The sequence below is a fragment of the Sturnus vulgaris genome, unplaced genomic scaffold, assembly GCF_052056855.1.
Source record: "Sturnus vulgaris isolate bStuVul1 unplaced genomic scaffold, bStuVul1.hap1 Scaffold_189, whole genome shotgun sequence".
NCBI lineage: Eukaryota > Metazoa > Chordata > Aves > Passeriformes > Sturnidae > Sturnus > Sturnus vulgaris.
This window is the reverse complement of record NW_028276143.1, coordinates 87501-95180: the sequence shown is the minus strand read 5'-3', so window position 1 is coordinate 95180 and position 7680 is coordinate 87501.

The window sequence follows — 7680 nt, the reverse complement described above, 5'->3', positions numbered from 1 at the left end:
CTGGGTAGACCTGGTGTCCGCAGCAAGCCGTGAGTAGACCTGTTGCCCGTTTCATGGCTGGGTAGACCTGTTGTCCGCAGCATGCCCTGGGTAGACCTGTTGTCCGCAGCTTGGTAGACCTGTTGCCCGTTTCATGGCTGGGTAGGCCTGGTGTCCGCAGCATGCCCTGGGTAGACCTGGTGTCCGCAGCTTGGTAGACCTGTTGCCCGTTTCATGGCTGGGTAGACCTGGTGTCCGCAGCAAGCCGTGGGTAGACCTGGTGTCCGCAGCTTGGTAGACCTGTTGCCCGATTCATGCCTGGGTAGACCTGTTGTCCGCAGCATTGAGTGGGTAGACCTGGTGTCCGCAGCTTGGTAGACCTGTTGCCCGTTTCATGGCTGGGTAGACCTGTTGTCCGCAGCATTGAGTTGGTAGACCTGTTGCCCGTTTCATGGCTGGGTAGACCTGGTGTCCGCAGCATTGAGTGAGTAGACCTGTTGCCCGTTTCATGGCTGGGTAGACCTGGTGTCCGCAGCTTGGTAGACCTGTTGCCCGTTTCATGGCTGGGTAGACCTGGTGTCCGCAGCATGCCCTGGGTAGACCTGGTGTCCGCAGCTTGGTAGACCTGTTGCCCGTTTCATGGCTGGGTAGACCTGGTGTCCGCAGCATTGAGTTGGTAGACCTGTTGTCCGCAGCAAGCCGTGGGTAGACCTGGTGTCCGCAGCATGCCCTGGGTAGACCTGGTGTCCGCAGCTTGGTAGACCTGTTGCCCGATTCATGCCTGGGTAGACCTGTTGTCCGCAGCAAGCCGTGGGTAGACCTGGTGTCCGCAGCATGCCCTGGGTAGACCTGGTGTCCGCAGCTTGGTAGACCTGTTGCCCGTTTCATGGCTGGGTAGACCTGGTGTCCGCAGCAAGCCGTGAGTAGACCTGTTGCCCGTTTCATGGCTGGGTAGACCTGGTGTCCGCAGCATGCCCTGGGTAGACCTGGTGTCCGCAGCTTGGTAGACCTGTTGCCCGTTTCATGGCTGGGTAGACCTGGTGTCCGCAGCAAGCCGTGAGTAGACCTGTTGCCCGTTTCATGGCTGGGTAGACCTGGTGTCCGCAGCATGCCCTGGGTAGACCTGGTGTCCGCAGCTTGGTAGACCTGTTGCCCGTTTCATGGCTGGGTAGACCTGTTGTCCGCAGCAAGCCGTGGGTAGACCTGGTGTCCGGAGCTTGGTAGACCTGTTGCCCGATTCATGCCTGGGTAGACCTGTTGTCCGCAGCATTGAGTGGGTAGACCTGGTGTCCGCAGCATGCCCTGGGTAGACCTGGTGTCCGCAGCTTGGTAGACCTGTTGCCCGTTTCATGGCTGGGTAGACCTGTTGTCCGCAGCAAGCCGTGAGTAGACCTGTTGCCCGTTTCATGGCTGGGTAGACCTGGTGTCCGCAGCATTGAGTGGGTAGACCTGGTGTCCGCAGCTTGGTAGACCTGTTGCCCGTTTCATGGCTGGGTAGACCTGTTGTCCGCAGCAAGCCGTGGGTAGACCTGGTGTCCGGAGCTTGGTAGACCTGTTGCCCGATTCATGCCTGGGTAGACCTGTTGTCCGCAGCATTGAGTGGGTAGACCTGGTGTCCGCAGCATGCCCTGGGTAGACCTGTTGTCCGCAGCTTGGTAGACCTGTTGCCCGTTTCATGGCTGGGTAGACCTGTTGTCCGCAGCAAGCCGTGAGTAGACCTGTTGCCCGTTTCATGGCTGGGTAGACCTGTTGTCCGCAGCATGCCCTGGGTAGACCTGGTGTCCGCAGCTTGGTAGACCTGTTGCCCGTTTCATGGCTGGGTAGACCTGGTGTCCGCAGCAAGCCGTGGGTAGACCTGGTGTCCGCAGCATGCCCTGGGTAGACCTGGTGTCCGCAGCTTGGTAGACCTGTTGCCCGTTTCATGGCTGGGTAGACCTGTTGTCCGCAGCAAGCCGTGGGTAGACCTGGTGTCCGGAGCTTGGTAGACCTGTTGCCCGATTCATGCCTGGGTAGACCTGTTGTCCGCAGCATTGAGTGGGTAGACCTGGTGTCCGCAGCATGCCCTGGGTAGACCTGGTGTCCGCAGCTTGGTAGACCTGTTGCCCGTTTCATGGCTGGGTAGACCTGGTGTCCGCAGCAAGCCGTGAGTAGACCTGTTGCCCGTTTCATGGCTGGGTAGACCTGGTGTCCGCAGCATGCCCTGGGTAGACCTGGTGTCCGCAGCTTGGTAGACCTGTTGCCCGTTTCATGGCTGGGTAGACCTGTTGTCCGCAGCAAGCCGTGGGTAGACCTGGTGTCCGGAGCTTGGTAGACCTGTTGCCCGATTCATGCCTGGGTAGACCTGTTGTCCGCAGCATTGAGTGGGTAGACCTGGTGTCCGCAGCATGCCCTGGGTAGACCTGGTGTCCGCAGCTTGGTAGACCTGTTGCCCGTTTCATGGCTGGGTAGACCTGGTGTCCGCAGCAAGCCGTGAGTAGACCTGTTGCCCGTTTCATGGCTGGGTAGACCTGGTGTCCGCAGCATGCCCTGGGTAGACCTGGTGTCCGCAGCTTGGTAGACCTGTTGCCCGTTTCATGGCTGGGTAGACCTGTTGTCCGCAGCAAGCCGTGGGTAGACCTGGTGTCCGGAGCTTGGTAGACCTGTTGCCCGATTCATGCCTGGGTAGACCTGTTGTCCGCAGCATTGAGTGGGTAGACCTGGTGTCCGCAGCATGCCCTGGGTAGACCTGTTGTCCGCAGCTTGGTAGACCTGTTGCCCGTTTCATGGCTGGGTAGACCTGTTGTCCGCAGCAAGCCGTGAGTAGACCTGTTGCCCGTTTCATGGCTGGGTAGACCTGGTGTCCGCAGCATGCCCTGGGTAGACCTGGTGTCCGCAGCTTGGTAGACCTGTTGCCCGTTTCATGGCTGGGTAGACCTGGTGTCCGCAGCAAGCCGTGGGTAGACCTGGTGTCCGCAGCATGCCCTGGGTAGACCTGGTGTCCGCAGCTTGGTAGACCTGTTGCCCGTTTCATGGCTGGGTAGACCTGGTGTCCGCAGCAAGCCGTGGGTAGACCTGGTGTCCGCAGCATGCCCTGGGTAGACCTGGTGTCCGCAGCTTGGTAGACCTGTTGCCCGTTTCATGGCTGGGTAGACCTGGTGTCCGCAGCAAGCCGTGGGTAGACCTGGTGTCCGGAGCTTGGTAGACCTGTTGCCCGATTCATGCCTGGGTAGACCTGTTGTCCGCAGCATTGAGTGGGTAGACCTGGTGTCCGCAGCATGCCCTGGGTAGACCTGGTGTCCGCAGCTTGGTAGACCTGTTGCCCGTTTCATGGCTGGGTAGACCTGTTGTCCGCAGCAAGCCGTGGGTAGACCTGGTGTCCGGAGCTTGGTAGACCTGTTGCCCGATTCATGCCTGGGTAGACCTGTTGTCCGCAGCATTGAGTGGGTAGACCTGGTGTCCGCAGCATGCCCTGGGTAGACCTGTTGTCCGCAGCTTGGTAGACCTGTTGCCCGTTTCATGGCTGGGTAGACCTGTTGTCCGCAGCAAGCCGTGAGTAGACCTGTTGTCCGCAGCAAGCCGTGGGTAGACCTGGTGTCCGCAGCATGCCCTGGGTAGACCTGGTGTCCGCAGCTTGGTAGACCTGTTGCCCGTTTCATGGCTGGGTAGACCTGTTGTCCGCAGCAAGCCGTGGGTAGACCTGGTGTCCGCAGCATGCCCTGGGTAGACCTGGTGTCCGCAGCTTGGTAGACCTGTTGCCCGTTTCATGGCTGGGTAGACCTGGTGTCCGCAGCAAGCCGTGGGTAGACCTGGTGTCCGCAGCATGCCCTGGGTAGACCTGGTGTCCGCAGCTTGGTAGACCTGTTGCCCGTTTCATGGCTGGGTAGACCTGTTGTCCGCAGCAAGCCGTGGGTAGACCTGGTGTCCGCAGCATGCCCTGGGTAGACCTGGTGTCCGCAGCTTGGTAGACCTGTTGCCCGTTTCATGCCCTGGGTAGACCTGTTGTCCGCAGCTGGGTAGACCTGTTGTCCGCAGCAAGCCGTGGGTAGACCTGGTGTCCGCAGCATGCCCTGGGTAGACCTGGTGTCCGCAGCTTGGTAGACCTGTTGCCCGTTTCATGGCTGGGTAGACCTGGTGTCCGCAGCAAGCCGTGGGTAGACCTGGTGTCCGCAGCATGCCCTGGGTAGACCTGGTGTCCGCAGCTTGGTAGACCTGTTGCCCGTTTCATGGCTGGGTAGACCTGGTGTCCGCAGCAAGCCGTGGGTAGACCTGGTGTCCGCAGCATGCCCTGGGTAGACCTGGTGTCCGCAGCTTGGTAGACCTGTTGCCCGTTTCATGGCTGGGTAGACCTGTTGTCCGCAGCAAGCCGTGGGTAGACCTGGTGTCCGGAGCTTGGTAGACCTGTTGCCCGATTCATGCCTGGGTAGACCTGTTGTCCGCAGCATTGAGTGGGTAGACCTGGTGTCCGCAGCATGCCCTGGGTAGACCTGTTGTCCGCAGCTTGGTAGACCTGTTGCCCGTTTCATGGCTGGGTAGACCTGTTGTCCGCAGCAAGCCGTGGGTAGACCTGGTGTCCGGAGCTTGGTAGACCTGTTGCCCGATTCATGCCTGGGTAGACCTGTTGTCCGCAGCATTGAGTGGGTAGACCTGGTGTCCGCAGCATGCCCTGGGTAGACCTGTTGTCCGCAGCTTGGTAGACCTGTTGCCCGTTTCATGGCTGGGTAGACCTGTTGTCCGCAGCAAGCCGTGAGTAGACCTGTTGCCCGTTTCATGGCTGGGTAGACCTGGTGTCCGCAGCATGCCCTGGGTAGACCTGGTGTCCGCAGCTTGGTAGACCTGTTGCCCGTTTCATGGCTGGGTAGACCTGTTGTCCGCAGCATTGAGTGGGTAGACCTGGTGTCCGCAGCATGCCCTGGGTAGACCTGGTGTCCGCAGCTTGGTAGACCTGTTGCCCGTTTCATGGCTGGGTAGACCTGGTGTCCGCAGCAAGCCGTGGGTAGACCTGGTGTCCGCAGCATGCCCTGGGTAGACCTGGTGTCCGCAGCTTGGTAGACCTGTTGCCCGTTTCATGGCTGGGTAGACCTGTTGTCCGCAGCAAGCCGTGGGTAGACCTGGTGTCCGCAGCATGCCCTGGGTAGACCTGGTGTCCGCAGCTTGGTAGACCTGTTGCCCGTTTCATGCCCTGGGTAGACCTGTTGTCCGCAGCTGGGTAGACCTGTTGTCCGCAGCAAGCCGTGGGTAGACCTGGTGTCCGCAGCATGCCCTGGGTAGACCTGGTGTCCGCAGCTTGGTAGACCTGTTGCCCGTTTCATGGCTGGGTAGACCTGTTGTCCGCAGCAAGCCGTCGGTAGACCTGTTGCCCGTTTCATGGCTGGTAGACCTGTTGTCCGCCGCCGGCCTGGAAGTACTCCAAGGGGTCGCTGTTTCTCGCTGCCTCCGGCTATGTCATCGTAGAAGGCGGCGTGCGCCACTGCGCCCCCTCGGTCACGTACATCGGTTCTCTTTCCGGCCTCCGCCGCTTCGGGCCCATCTGTCCGTATTATGGGAACGAGGTGACGGGCCGTATCCCCACAGGCTGTTGCCGTGCCTGTGTCCGTGGCGGAGAAGGGCGGACGCGCGTGCGGTCGCCAGGGCCAGAAGAACACCGCCGATGTCGGGGCGAGTCGCGTGGCTTCGTCCGGCTTCCCGTCTTACCCAGTTCGACTGGGACAGGTTAGCCCAGAGAGAGAGACCGATGCGATCCGAGAGCCGCTCCCCGGCCCAGGCGAGGCTGCGTGCTCAGTCGGGGGAGAAGCGAGAAAGCCCCCAGAGAGACCGATGCGATCCGAGAGCCGCTCCCCGGCCCAGGCCGAGGCTGCGTGTTCAGTCCGGGGGAGAAGCGAGAAAGCCCCCAGAGAGAGCGATGCGATCCGAGAGCCACCGCGCTCCCCCGGCCCAGGCGAGGCTGCGTTGTTCCAGGCGGGGGAGAAGCGAGAAAAAGGCCCAGAGAGAGGGCGAGAAAGCCGCGAGTGTGTCCCGCTCCGGCCCGGCTGCTGCCGGTTTCGTGACAACGGGGAGCCGGGCGCCTGCTCGCTCCCCCGGGGATGGTGGCGGGCGAGGCGGCGGCGCCTCGCCCCTTTTCTGCCCGGCCTTAAGCCGGGGCCCCGCCCGCTCGCCGGGTGCGGCATTTCTTCGGCTGTCGGTCCCGGTGCACGCTGGTGGCCGGCAGCCGGGGCTGGATTTCTGTGGGGCCGGCCCGGGGTTGTGTTGAGCCTGCCCGGGCTTTCCCTGGCCCCCCTCCCCGAGAGCCCCCCGGGCGTGGCTCGCTTGGCCGAGGTTGGCTGCGCCTCGTTTCCCGCTCCCGACCTGTGTTGCCAGAGTTGTGTCCGTATCGAAAGGGCAGCGGGGGACATGCAGTGGGGCGTGTGGCCTCGCCTCTCGGCTTCGCTTGCTTGCCTGCGAAGGGGGGCTCGGTGACGGGAGTGTCCGGCCCTGCCGTGTGTTGTTGAAGTCGTCCCCCTTCCTCGGCCCTAAGCCGGGGACCCGCGTGTAGCGGGCAGAATTTTTCCGGGGCGGCGGTCGGCCGCGGTGGCCGGCCGTGTCCCCCCCCCCAGGACGGACCCCGCAACCCAACAGAGAGCGAGCGAGCGAGTGAGCCCCCGAGAGTGTGTCGTGGGCGGGGCGGCGGCGCCTCGCCCTTTCTCGGTATCGGCCGGGCGCGATCGAGGCACCGTGCCGGGGCGGCCCGTGGTGTCTGGCCTGCCCCGGCTGCCGTGGTTGCCGTTGCCGGCGGGGGCTGGGTTTTGCGAGCGGCTCCGTTCTTTTTTATTAAAGCGTGCCGGTGTGCGGGGCAGTGTGGGGGTGCCCGCCCGGCCTCCGTTCTTTTTCTCTCGCGGCCCTAAGCCGCGGCACCGAGAAGCGCGCGCTGACGAAGGGTCACGGGCCGCCACCGAAGCGAAAGCGAAAGGCGAGAGAGAAGGGCTGGCTGTGTTGGCGAGTGAGAAAAGAGACCGTATGTCCGGTGGTTGGAGGGGTTTTACGGGAGGAGTTGAGAGGCGCGTTCTCGCCCCCACCCCTGGCTCGTGACCCCCGTGGCTAGCACGGGTCGTGCGACGCATGGCGTGCTTTTTTTTTTAGTTTTTTTTTTGGTGCGGTGGCTTGCCCTTCCCCCCGGCTTTTTTTCCGGGTGGGAAGCCGATCGCTGCGAGGCGGGCGAAAGCCGGTGGCCCGCGGCGTGGTCGGTGGCAGCTGCTCCGTTTTCCGTTGTCTTGCGGCCCGCGGGCGGGTGGCGGCACCCCCCGCTCTCTTCCTCTGCTGCGTGATCGATCCCGAAGGTTGCAAGCGGCCCGCCGGCGTCGGGGGCCTAGGGAGCGTCGGGGAGGCTCGGCGGCGCCAAGGGAGGGCCTCTCGGGGACGTGTCCCGCTCGCACGCATGTTGGAGCCCTGCTCCGTTGCCGTTGTCCCAGGAACCCGCGGCCGCGGGGGCTCCCCGTTGCCCCGCGGCTGCTTTTCTTTCTGTCCCCGTCCGATCGATGAGGCTTTTCGGGTCGCGTCGGAAAGGGCCCCCGGCGGGCCGGCTCCTCCGGGCGAAGTCTCGGTGGTGTCCGGTCCCTCGAGCAGGGCGGTCTCCTGTCCAATTCGCTTCCCGTCGCAGGCGAGGTGTCGCTCCTTCCGCTTGCCGGGGAAGGAACATCTTTACCGTCCCAGGCTGTGTGATGGCCGCGTGGCCCCGTGAGCACTCAAGGT